Source organism: Saccostrea cucullata, unplaced genomic scaffold (assembly GCF_032062105.1).
Source record: "Saccostrea cucullata isolate Sc308-1 unplaced genomic scaffold, CSIRO_AGI_Scuc_v1 ctg8533, whole genome shotgun sequence".
NCBI lineage: Eukaryota > Metazoa > Mollusca > Bivalvia > Ostreida > Ostreidae > Saccostrea > Saccostrea cuccullata.
Window position 1 is genome coordinate 22,183 of NW_026932553.1, and position 14,295 is coordinate 36,477.

The following is a 14,295-nucleotide window of genomic DNA, read 5'->3' on the forward strand; positions in this document are numbered from 1 at the left end:
TTTATGTGGTCGTTTCATTTTAAATCCGATCCCGATCTTATTTACACACCAGAATACAGGTCTATTTTAATTTTTATACATGTAAATTTGGACGACCACCCAAATACACATTAAAATACAATGACGATGTTTTAGAAACTGTAAAAGATTTCAATTACTTAGGTATTTATTCTCAAGATCAGGGTCATTTTCAAAGGCCAAAAAACACTTCGTAATCAAGCACATTTTTAAAAGGCAATGTACGGCATTATCAGAAAAAATCGTTTATATAATCTATCTCTGGACTGTCAGCTAGATCTGTTTGATAAAGTTGTTGTTCCTGTTTTGTTACATGGATGTGAAATATGGGGATCTGAAAGTATTGATATTACTGAACGTCAACATTTAAGCTTTCTGAAATATATTTTAAACTTAAAATCTAAAACACCGACCTTTATGGTATACGGGAAACTGGACGTTATCCGACGTATGTGCGCATTTATACAAGAATGAAATTTTACTGGGGAAAACTGATAAATGGGAAAAAGATCTGTAGAATTATTTATTTATATCTTTATAATAAATACATCAAAAATGGGATTAGTAATCCATGGATATCTTTCATACAGAACATTCCGAATACAACGGGGCTATGTAATATTTGGACTAATCAAATTTTTCATAGTGTCAAATGGATTGCAACCGCAATAAACTAAAAGCTCAAAGACCAGTTTTTACAGAAATATTATAGTGATATGAATAATTCAAGTAAAGGTATTACATATAGAATTTTTAAAACAAAGTTTGAATGTGATACATATAGAATTTTTAAAACAAAGTTTGAATGTGAAAAATACTTAACTATTTTACCAAGAAAATTTAGAATTATCTTTTAAAAATTCAGAACAAGTAACCATCATCTTCCAATAGAGATGGGTATATGGAATAATGTTGAAAGAAATGAAAGAGTGTGCAATTTGTGTGATAATAATCAGATAGGAGACGAATTTCATTATTTACTGTGATTTCTGCTCGTCCATAATTATTGTAAATATGTATATATGTACCTCTTGTACCATGTATATGGTTTTTTGAGAGAATAAATGAATTTAAATTAACTACCGGTAAATGCTTTTAAAAATCAGCTAAGACATATAATAAAAGTTTTTAACAATCATGTTTACAGTATTTTGTTCGATATCTATCGATACCGTCCTCGTTGTTTTGTTTTGATTTCGTTGTTTAAAACTAATTCGACAAATCTTTCTTCTTCTTCTTCTTCCAAGTAACTGCAAACTTCCTCTGGAGTATTATCACAGACTTTTATTTGCTCTGCATGCCCAGCAGAAGCGTGCTGTTAAAATCATGTATTTACATGTTTAAAACAAGATGTGTTTGTAAAACACTATGCGCCCGTTGGCAACAAAGTTCGAAAAGGCTATATTTTTAGCATATAGGTCACAGTCAAGGCCACAAGGTCATTGATCTTGGTGTCATTTGAAAGTACTTAATAAGTGGAGTTGCATACCAAATAAGAAGTCTCTATCTCTTATGGTTCAAAAGTTATGGCAAAAGTTCAAAAAAGCTTCTTTTTTTAGCATATAGGTCACAGTCAAGGTCACAAGGTCATAAACCTTGGTGTCCTTTGAAAAAAAGTTTCAAATATGAAGTCTCTATCTCTTATAGTTCAAAATTTATGGCGAAGTTTAAAGTTGACAACAGACAGACAGACAGAACAGATAAACAGAAAAACAGCCAGGACAAAAACAATATACGCCCTGGATCTATCGATCCGGGCGCATAATAAGGTCATTCGAACAATTATTAAGACAGCACTATTGTAGATGGTATATGGGTTGAGTTGGTGCAGCTGCTCCTTAAATCCCTCTAAAGTTGGAGCATGGACCACGCTGACTGGGAGGTTGTTCCTTAAGCGGATTGTGGAAGAGAAGGGTTGTTGGTGATTCTGCACTAATCTGGAGTATGGAATTTGGTAGCCGAGACTTTGTCCTCATATTCTTGTAGCTGATTGTATTAGAAACTAGAGGTACTGTGAGCGATGAGCTCACTAAATGATACCCCCCGCCTCCCATATGGTTATAACTGGTGAAAAAGTCCATGTTTTCCTGTGGCCGGGAAACTCAAAATATGTGTCGGATCAAAAAGTAAAATAGGAGGTGCACAATGGCAATATGTAATAAAGATTCTGTGAAAGTTTCATCAAATTTCATTCAGTGGTATTAGAGGAGCTGCGGATAAGAGATGGGTACCCCAAAGCGTAACAGACGGACGGACGGACGTACAGACGGACGGACGGAATTAACGATTACTATATACCCTCCCACTTTTCAAGCGGGGGGTATAATAAGTATGACAGTGTTGGAATAGCCACTTATAGTCCACTGATGACTCTATACAGCATTGTAACTTTAAGCATTTCTCTACGGTGTTGGAGAGGGGTGTTGTTAAAACGCGGAACAAGAAAACGGAACGGAAAGCGGAAACATGATTTCAGAATAAATCACTTATAATACACATACTTTTATCAGAAACGACACATTTAATACATAATTAATCCATCAATATTAAATACAAGTTGATTAGTTTAGTTATGAGCAGTCCTTCATTCACGAAAATCGCTGACATAGCAGTGACGTGGCCTCGCTATTGAAAGGGGAAATCACAGGCACCTGACGTTACTTATTTTTCTTTTAATAAAAAAATATACCACTACCTTATAGTTTATTATTAGGAAGTGGTATATTTTTTTATTAAAAGAAAAATAAGTAATGCCAGGTGCCTGTGGGGGAATCAACTTTCCTGAAAAGAACTTGACAAGTGAAAAATGAAGACGTATTATAATAAGATAACAAAATATATGTATATACTGAAAAATAAGCATTTTATTATACCCCCCGCTTGAAAAGTGGGAGGGTATATAGTAATCGGTATTTCCGTCCGTCCGTCCGTCCGTCTGTCTGTACGTCCGTCCGTCCGTCTGTCCGTCCGTCTGTTACGCTTTGGGGTACCCATCTCTTATCCGCAACTCCTCTTATACTACTGAGTGAAATTTAACGAAACTTTCACAGAATCTTTATTACATATTGCCATTGTGCACCTCCTATTTTACTTTTTAATCTGACGCATATTTTATTTATTTTCTAAATAGCACACAAAGAGGTACTGCCACATGAACTTTAACAGTATGAAATTTTAGCATCATATTTAAAAGGTGACTAACTCAATTTCCTCTTCGAATTTGTAGCAAAAATCTTGGGTTCATTTTGGTAAAATGATTATTTTATGCATACATGATATACTGGTAAGAAATGATTTAAAATTATCAATGCATTAAAGGGACACTGTGACGGAAAAGATGAAAATGGACAAAGTAGAATTTTTGCATGATACATGCAAAGGATGACTGCACTTAAGATATGCAAAATTTGCGTCAAAATAAACTTTCAAAACAGACATTTTTCTAGAAATGTCAGATCAACATCTCATCTACAACTTTGCTTAATTACAATAAATAAAAGTATGTATTTACAATATACGAATCTGTTTTCTGAGGTTGGGGTCAACACCATTTCTTCAATCTCCGTACGATAATGAGGACGCCCACTGACTATACAGATTTTACAGTTAAGGCGAGATGGGAACAAACCCTTTATACATAGTCAGCGCATGTTTGTCTATTGTTCTCCTTTTTACAGTAGCTGTATATTTGCATAAGTAATGTTGTTTTAAAAGGAGATTAATAGACAAACATGTGCTAATGGTTAAAAAGAGAAAAAAAACTGCTTCTTCTTACAATATGATTTCTTTCGTTTGAGGAACGAATTAGACAGAAATCAATTTCTACTTGGTGTGATAATGAATTACTTTTTCGGAATTACAAGGTTTTCATTCGAATACCTGGTGTATATCACGTGGTTCTTTAGAACCGGTCTCGTTAGCAAGGCTATATAAGAGGTGAATAGTGGTTTAAATACCAGTTTAGGACGACACGTAGAGCACGATAAAGTTTAAATTTTATCATGATTTATTCAATCCAACATAAACTTGTATATACAAATTGATTTTCATATTTTGCATATGTTATGTAGACTGCACAAATAAAGCTACTGCGTGTCGTTGCTATGTCCAAATGGTGTGTTTGTTCTTTATTGTACTTTCATTTGAAAGTAATGAATGGATTTAGAGTAGAACTCGCTTTCTCTGTTGTAACCAAGGGCTGTGACACGTTGAATATTATAATTTACCACGTGATATCTTTCCTCAGGTAATTTTGTGAATACTAAATTCCGTCACGTGACTTATTGATAGCATGTTTTGTGATAACAGGACACTGTGTTCGAACACGTTGAATAGTCAGCCATCCATTTAACAATATTATTTACTTATACGTTTTAAACCTTTGTAAATAATGTACTTGTGCCATACAGAATAAATAGCAAGATGGAAAATAGAGATCTCGTATTTTTATACCCCCCGCTTGAAAAGTGGGAGGGTATATATTAATCGGTATTTCCGTCCGTCCGTCCGTCTGTACGTCCGTCCATCCGTCTGTTACGCTTTGGGGTACCCATCTCTTATCCGCAACTCCTCTCATACCACTGAAGGAAATTTAATGAAACTTTCACAGATTTTTAATTACATATTGCCATTGTGCACCTCCTATTTTACTTTTTGATCTGACATGTATTTTTGATTTTCCAGAGCAAAACATGGACACTGCCATTATATTCATATGGGAGGCGGGGGTATCATTTAGTGAGCTCATTGCTCACAGTACCTCTAGTTTTTAAATACATGTCATTGTTATTCACCCACTCTAATTTTAGATCCATTCTTACGATGTTAGCTCCTCCTCTCATTCATACATAATGTTTAATCAAGGGCAGGTAAGTGTAAATTCTCTGTATTCGGAAAATCGTAAGGACAAAAAACATGAAATAAATTATTGTATTACAGTCTAAAAATATTTTAACATTTAAATTATGTGTCAAATGGACATACTTCTGTAGTAAATATATTAAAGTGAAATTAAGTTAACATTTAAAAGAAACAGAAGCGATCGAAAAAGACCCAAAACACAGCGTTAAGTGCAGTCACCCTTTTGTTCAATTTTTGGAGATATTAGGTTTCAGAAAATTACGGGTATCAGAACCTAGAGAATCTACTTTTACGGAGAAAAATAAAAATAAAATAATTTTTGTTTGTCCCCACACAAAAATAGCTTCACTTCTTCTTCTTTATTTTACGCATGTGCAGAAAACTCGGATGATTAAGAATTTTGATGCAATCTTCAATAAGGATGATCGAAACTTATTCCTTACTTTTTCTCGCATTAATTCAAGTTGTTTACAAGTTCCATACTAAGAACAAAATAAGCATGATCTTGACATTGTTGAAATTGACGATAAAAACTAAGTGATAGATACGACCTTTGTGTTTCGGGCACTTACATTTTGCAGGTCTTTTCTTGCTTTACAGTGCATTTTAGTTCTGAAAACTTCGCTTTATTCACATTTCACATAAATTCATTGTTCTGTGATACAAATATCTTAAAAGCAACACATATTTTGACTCATTATGTAACTTATATATTAATGTATGCAAAATGCTTACTTGGAAAAAGGCGCTTTCAATTGTTATAAAATTGCCTTCTATTAACAACTTCTGAGAAACTGATAAATTAATTTAGCTAATACATGAGTTAAATATGTGAAAATAAACATTTCTTAAATTTCTAAACAAGTGGGAATTCCAAAAATCTTTGAAATCGAGAAAATTCAGATTTAAGAAAAATTCAATCAATTATTTAATATGTAATTTTTGTATATATACTGAAAGGAAAAAGAAACGCAGGGTAAACTTTTGAGGTGAATTAAATTTGTTTCTTAAAATACTTTTAAGTTTTCCTATCTAACTTTTAAAATCATCTTTCAAAAAGATATAACCAAATTCTCATATGATTTTGTGTAATTATTCATGAGTTATTGAAGCTCAAATGACGATACCCCCCAAAAGGGAAAATCGAAAACTCTCATTATCTTCAATGTCCATCTCGTGCATCTGTCAGAGTCTTATTTCTCCTTTGCATGAAATTTCATCAGAGTGTTTATCTTTCAAACTCTGGCTATATTTAGCATGGGTAACCACGCAAAAAAAAATAGTCAAACGTCGCGCGCATGCGCCAGTGAGAGGGATAAAACTTACGCTGAACTAGGACCTTAGGTCCCCTGCTCAGTTCACGACTATATGGCCTGTTTACTCCGCTACAAAATGAAGTGCGTTGCATATGTAAAGTGAAAATAGAATAAATCGTAATACTGTGAAGCCTTTACAGTGTAAAAAAAAAACACAGAAGATTTATTTTTGTCAAAGGAATAACCATCTGATGGGTATTAGAGAAGAAAGGGGGGGGGGGGGGGAGTGCTAAGCAAAATTAACTGCAATGTTATACGATAAATGATATATAAGAGTTTAACATTTATGGATTATGTTGGGTGACCTGTGGTCTCCCTATGATTTTATTATTCCATGTAAAGTTATAGTATCTATATACAGGCGCGGATCCAGGAATTGAAGTGAGAGGGGGCGCCAATAGTAGGCAAGGGGTCTGGGGGCCGCCTTGAGGGCCCCAGTGGGTCCAGGGCAAAGCCCTGGTGGGGGCCCAGGGGGCGAAGCCCCCGGAAGCTCCTGGGTTCTATTTGTAGGGTAAAAATGAGGTCTACCAAGTCGACATATTTACATTTTCTAGACGAAACTGTGATTTACATTAACTTTGACAATTTTAGGGGGGCGCGCGCCGGGTGCGCCCCCCCCCCCTTAAATCCGCCACTGATATAATACAGTGCCTAACCTCTGATCTCGTTACTAATAGTAAGCGACTCAGAGTAAACGACGTCCAGTCTCTGCATTCGCAGATCTCTAACAAGCAGGAGGAGGATGAAGATCTTGCCCCCTACCTTTTCATTTCGCAAGGATTTTTCACTAATCCTTTAACATAATGGAATAATTATTTGTTAATAAATTTAATGTCTATTTTGTCTTCCTTATGTGGTCATATGCTTCAATAGACGACCTAATCACTTTAACACTTTTTAGTAAACCCCTGATTTTATTTATCTTACAAAGAAGATGTACCCCCTGTATTGGAAAGTTTGGGGCTGCATGGAGTTCTCCTCCCCTTATCCAGGAATTAACACATCAAATTCGTAAACCAATCAAAATTACATTTATTAAAAATAAAAATTAAAAAATGCTCCAATTATTATTTACTTTTGGGATACATATACGGTATTCGAAGACAGGCAAGTTAACTTGTCTTCCAAATTCCAATAAAATACATTTGGAGAATTCGGAGAAATAGTGCACTTTTTTCCCTGTCAAAAAATTAGGGTCGAAACTTTTTTTGGAGAAAAATAATTCTACACATACCAAGATTTTAAATTATTACCTACTTACAACTTTCAAATCGAAATAATGTACAACATAAGAATACTTCTATCTCGTTCATATACTACAATTTGTGCAGTATGAAATCCCTATTGATGTACAATATAAGACTTCCGCTTGTTCCGATAATCTTTATGCGGATACCAGAGGTAACAAAAAGTTAATAAGACCAGAGGCCACTTTATAATTGTACATTAAAAGGGAGACCAGATGTCATGTTCTGTTCTACATCGTATTGGGACCAGAGGCCACCTTATTTTGTATATCAATAGGGGAACCAGAGGTCACCTTATATTGTACATTAGTAGGGGGACCAGAGTACACCTTATATTGTACATCAGTAGGGGGACCAGAGGTCACATTAAATTGTACATCAGTAGGAGGTCCAGAGGTCACCTTATATTGTACATCAGTAGGGGGACCAGGGGTCACCTTATATTGTACATCAGTAGGGGGACCAGAGGACACCTTATATTGTACATCAGTAGGGGGACCAGAGGTCACCTTATATTGTACATCAGTAGGGGGACAGGGATCACCTTAAATTGTACATCAGTAGGGGGACCAAGGGTCACCTTATACTGTACACCAGAAGGGGGACTAGGGGACACCTTATATTGTATATCAGGAGGGGACATCAGTAGGGGGACCAGAGGTCACTTTATATTGTACATAAGTAGGGGGACCAGTGATCACCTTCTATTGTTCTTCACATCAGTGGGGGGACCAGGGGTCACCTTATATTGTACATCAGTAGGGAGGGGACCAGGGGACACCTTATATTTTACATCAGTGAGGAGACAAGAGGTCACCCTATACTGTAGGGGGGCCAGAGATCACCTTAAATTGTACATCAGTAGGGGGACCAGGGGTCACCTTATATTGTACATAAGTAGGGGGACCAGAGGTCACCTTATATTAGGTGACCTCTGGTCCCCCTCCTGATTGTACATAAGGAGGGGGACCAGAGGTCACCTTATATTAGGTGACCTCTGGTCCCCTCCTAATGTACAATATAAAGTGACCCCTGGTCCCCCTCCTGATGTACAATATAAAGTGACCCCTGGTCCCCCTAATGATGTACAATATAAGGTGACAACTGGTCCCCCTACAGATATCCGCTACTGATGTACAATATAAGGTAACCCCTGGTCCCACTACGGATGTACAATATAAGGTGTCCTCCGGTCCCCCTAGGGGGACCAGGGGTCACCTTATATTGTACATCAGTAGGGAGACCAGAGGTCACCTTATATTATACATAAGTAGGGAGAACAGAGGTCACCTTATATTGTACATCAGTAGGGGGATCAGGGGTCACCTTATATTTTACATCAGTAGGGAACATCAGGAGGGGGACCAGAGGTCACCTTAATTGTACATAAGAAGGGGGACCAGGGGTCACCTTATATTGTACATCAATAGGGGGACCAGGGGACACCTTATATTGTATATCAGGAGGGGACATCAGTAGGGGGTCCAGAGGTCACCTTATATTGTACATAAGTAGGGGGACCAGAGGACACCTTATATTGCACTTCACATCAGTGGGGGGACCAGGGGTCACCTTATATTGTATATCAGTAGGGGGACCAGAGGTCACCTTATATTGTACATAAGCAGGGGGACCAGAGGTCACCTTATACTGTACATCAGTAGGGGGACCAGAGGTCACCTTATATTGTACATCAGTAGGGGGAGCAGAGGACACCTTACATTGTACATCAGTAGGGGGACCAGGGGTCACCTTATATTGTTCATCAGTAGGGGGACAGAGCCTTCAGGTCAGTTTTACGTTCGGCACTAGAAGGATCAACTAGTAACTGGTAAACTAAATATTGTAAACTAATTATGTACATCAATAGGTTGATCAAAGGTCACCTTATATTTTATTTTATTATGGAGTCTAAAGGTCAACTTTATATTGTACGACAGAAAGTGGACTAGAGGTCACCTTATACTGTACGAGACCAGACGTCAGATTATATTGTACATCAAAAGGGGAAACAGAGGTCACCTTGTACATCAATAGGGGCTCAGAGGTCACCCTGTGTTGTAAATCATTATGGGGACCTAAGGTCACTTTTCATTTTACAACACAAAGGGGACCAGAAGTCACCTTGTATTGTACATAAATATCAGACCAGTGGTCTCCTTTGTTGTACATTTTCAAGGAAACCAGAAATAAAATAAAATATATATAAATACAGAGATAAGGCATCAACGAGTCATAACCAAAAGACATCTTTAAAAAAGTGAGGGCGGACCGGAGGTTACAGATAAAATGCATATTAACGGGATACTAGAGGTTCTCTTATAAGAACACGACAAGAGTTTTATGGGTCTTATAGGTCATCTGAACATCATGTAAAAACTTTAAAACAATTGAATTGGGTTCGCGCTTTGAACCAGAGGCCATGACATTCGCAATAATAAGTAGCACTTGTCCATTGACCACAAAAACCCTCATCCTGCGGTCATACATTTCACAATTTTGGAAAAGGCACACTTGTTCATAAAAATTTGGTTTATGCCAAAGAACAAATTAGAGCCCCCACCCCTCAATGGTACCCATGAGCCAGGGGCCTTGAATTTTATAATTCTGGAAGAGGCTCCCTTGCTTATCATAACTATATGTAATTAGTTTAATTAATACCCAGGTGCAGAGAGGAAGATTTTTTAAAAGAATTACTGAATTTTAACTAATTTTAACAATATACATAGCCCCACCGTAACACCAGAACCCCTGACCTTTGGGTCACGAATTTCAATACTTTGGAAAGAATATCCTTCTTCATCATATCTATGCATGTAGTTAGTTTGTTTAATATCCAGGGGCAGAGGGAAAGATTTTCAAAGAATTAATGCATTTCACAATATAAATTTTTATAGCCCTGTCCTAATCCCAGGGCCCTTGACCCTGGGACAATGAATTTTTCGCCTCAACTTTCTTGCCTTAGGGGGTGAAGGGCAGGGGCCATGATTTAAAAAATCTCCCCTTCACCCATAGATGCTTTATGCCAACATTGGTTGTAAATTGCAGAGAAAGGCTGAAAATTTCGAATGCTAACGCACAATGCACAGCGCACGACGCCAGAAAAAACAGAGAGCAATAAGTCACATGAGTTGATTCAGGTGACCAAATAAGGAGTCCTTTGGTCTCAATATTTATGTAAAATATAAGTTGTCTTCTTGTCTCCCCGTTGACTTACAATATAAGATGACCTCTTGTATTCTTATTGATGTAAATATAAAGTGTCTTCCGGTTTCTTCATTGTCGTTCAAAATAGTGTGATCATTAGTTTTAATGATGTACAATATAAGGTGACCTCTTGTCCCCCTACTGTTGTACAAAACACAAGGGCTGTTTAATAAATAATGTCATGAACTCTATGACATACAATACAAATATCATATGGCATTAAGCTTGACTTTCTCTCATCATTGAATCTTTTATGAATTTATAACAGTTTATATGACCACTTTTCATCGCATAGTTTCATTGTGAGAAGCTGGAAAACAAGGTTATTCGAGACGCTGCATTAAAAATGAATGGTAAAGAATCAGTTAACTAGAGTGAAATGAAATCATTCATTATAGCTGCTGTAAAACTTGTTAAGAATCCCAAAGAAATACTCACTAAAATATGAAAAATTTAAAGCAATCAATGTTTTCTAGTTTATAGACAATTGAGCAGGTGGATTTCAATAATAAAAGAATTATATAATGGCATCAAAAATGGATACCGTCCTTGCAAACAAAAAATTAAACAACTAATGTACTGTTTGCCAAATTTCAACAAATAATCACTGATGGTGTATGATTGACTATAAGACACAAAGCAAATTTGATAGACATCATTTCGGGAGTAGTTCACACTGTTTTAAAGAAAAGTTTGACAGTAAAAAAAAGCTTAGTACTCAAAAGTCACCCTATGTTTTAAAAAATGAGTGAAAACGACTGCGTGTAAGAATATCTAAACAATTATTAAAAATATCAGTAATTGTAGTTAACTGTAGTTATCCACTTTTGTTGAATTTCAAACAAATAACGAAACTTCAATCTATTACTTAAAACCCTCAAAACAACATTTACAATAAGTTGTACTTGACAAAAACAGCAAAGGTCTGAGAAGAGCAGAGAATTGCAAGAGCACAAATACAGATTTATATGCAAGTTTATAATATGCATTTTAAAAAAAAACTTTCGTACATAATTTCTTTTCAAATGAAATTTCGGTATGAATTTTAATACTGTATGCTAAATGGTAAACTTAAAGATGAAATGTTATTGATAAAGTTCAGAGAAGCACTGTGTAAAGTAATTAAATTAAAAAATAATGTTTCTAATCATGGGTCACTTAATATATTTAAATTTCCTGTTTTAATCAATTCAAAATTACAATCATATTCTTTTTAGCATGTTTCATGGTGACAAAGCTTTATTAAGGTTAGGATAAACCTCTATATTTTTTCTTTTTAGTGAGTTTTACTTAACACATCCCTCTTTTCATTTAATTCATAGACGGGATCCCGGAAATAAATGAATTATTTTAGTCTAATTTGGTTGTTACATGAGTTGTTTTTTTTCTTATTAATACATGGCCTTGCATTAACGTCTAAAACAATCTTTGTTTTAATATTTGAGTTTCTTGTATGATATCATAAAAGTCTTTTTAAATAGGTAGGGTTGTTTTCAAACAGTCAAAAATAAATCAATATACAATTGAAAAAAAACAACAACCTTTTACTACTTATTTTAAAATTCTCTCAAAATCACCAACACAGGTAAGGTTTGACACCTGGGGTATTTCACTGTGTATGAAATCACTTCCTGTGTATAGGGATTATGAGACAGATGACCACAGGTAGACTGCCAGCCCCAGAGGCATTCACACCTGTACAAAATAAGCCCCTCCCTCACCTGGAATTTACCACCCGGTAAAAAATCTCTGCCTTTAAATATTAGTGGCACAGTATTATTGTTTATTTTCGTATTCGGGGAGGCAGTTTTAATTGCTGGAGGAATCTAGAAAGTAATTTTTTTGCAAAAAAATCAAAAGGATGATGAGAATCAAAAATCCAATATATTATATTTTTTTCTTGACAGCGTCCAAACCCGCACGCCCTGAGTAGTAAAAAAGTCTTGGAGATAAACAGAAAGTTTATGTTTTTTCACAAAAACAATATTCGCTAGATCTTTCGCCTTTTGACTTGTTTCATTTTCCAAACTTGAAAAAACGCCTTTCAGAAGGAATTAACAGGCAAGGAAGTCATAGAATCTGCCATAATCCAGATACAAAAGGTCACACCCAAAAATAGTTTTAAAACAATTAGAAATTGGATAAAACAAATGTAACGGACATGTGTTTTAATTAAAAGATAATACATGTATTAGGTTAAATCATTATGACTAAATTATTGAAAAGCGTCTTTTGTTTCTTTCCGAGCACCGACGACATTCTTTATTGAACAGCCCTCGAATAGGGTGACCTCTGGTCTCCTTATTGATGTTCATTATAAGGTGTCCTCTGGTCCCCCAACTGATGTACAATATAAGGTTTCCTCTGGTCCCCCAAATGATGTACAATATAAGTCTCCTTATTGATGTTCAATATAAGGTGTCCGCTGCTCCCCCTACTGATGTACAATATAAGGTGTCTTCTGGTCCCCAAATGATGTATAATATATGGTGACCTCTTGTCTCCTTATTGATTTTCAATATAAGGTGTCCTCTGGCGCCCCTACTGATGTACAATATTAGATAACCCCTGGTCTCCCTTCAGAAGTACAATATAAGGTGACATCTGGTCCCCCTACTGATATACAATACATGTATAAGGTGACCTCTGGTCTCCTTATTGATGTTAAATATAAGGTGTCCTCTGGTCCCCCTACTGTTGTACAATATAAGGTGTCCTCTGGTCCCCCTACTGATGTACAATATAAGGTGACCACTGGTCCTCCCACTGATGTACAATATAAGGTGATCACTGGTCCCTCTACTAATGGACAATATAACGTGACCTCTGTTCCCCCTACTGTTGTACAATATAAGGTGTCCTCTGGTCCCCCTAATGATGTACAATATAAGGTGAGCTCTGGTCCCCCTACTGATGTTCAATATAAGGTGACCTATGGTCTCCTTATTGATGCTCAATATAAAGGTGTCCTCTGGTCCCCCTACTGATTTCAATATAAGGTGTCCCTTGGTCCCCCTACTGATGTACAACGTAAGGTGACCTCTGGTCTCCCTACTGATGTACAATATAAGGTGTCCTCTGGTCCCCCAAATGATGTACAATATAAGGTTACCTCTGGTCCCCCTACTGATTTCAATATAAGGTGTCCCTTGGTCCCCCTACTGATGTACAATGTAAGGTGACCTCTGGTCCCCTACTGATGTACAATATAAGGTGACCTCTGGTTCCCCTACTAATGTACAATACATGTCTCCTTATTGATGTTTAATATCAGGTCTCCTCTGGTCCCCCTACTGTTGTACAATATAAGGAGTCCTCTGGTCCCCCTACTGATGTACAATATAAGGTGACCTCTGGTCTCCTTATTGATGTACAATATAAGGTGCCCTCAGGTTCCCCTTATGATGTGCAATTAAAGGTTACCCTTGGCTCCCTATTAATTGAAAATGAAAGAAGACCTATGATCCCTCTAATGATGTATAATATTACAATAGGGTAAGGTGACCACTGGTTTCACTCCTGATGTACAGTATAACATAAGGTTACCTCTGATCCCCCTAATTATTTTCACGTTTTTGCTAATACATATATATTAGAAAGTAGATCTGTATAAAGTTAAAAATATGATTATTTTGGAGTAAGACAAA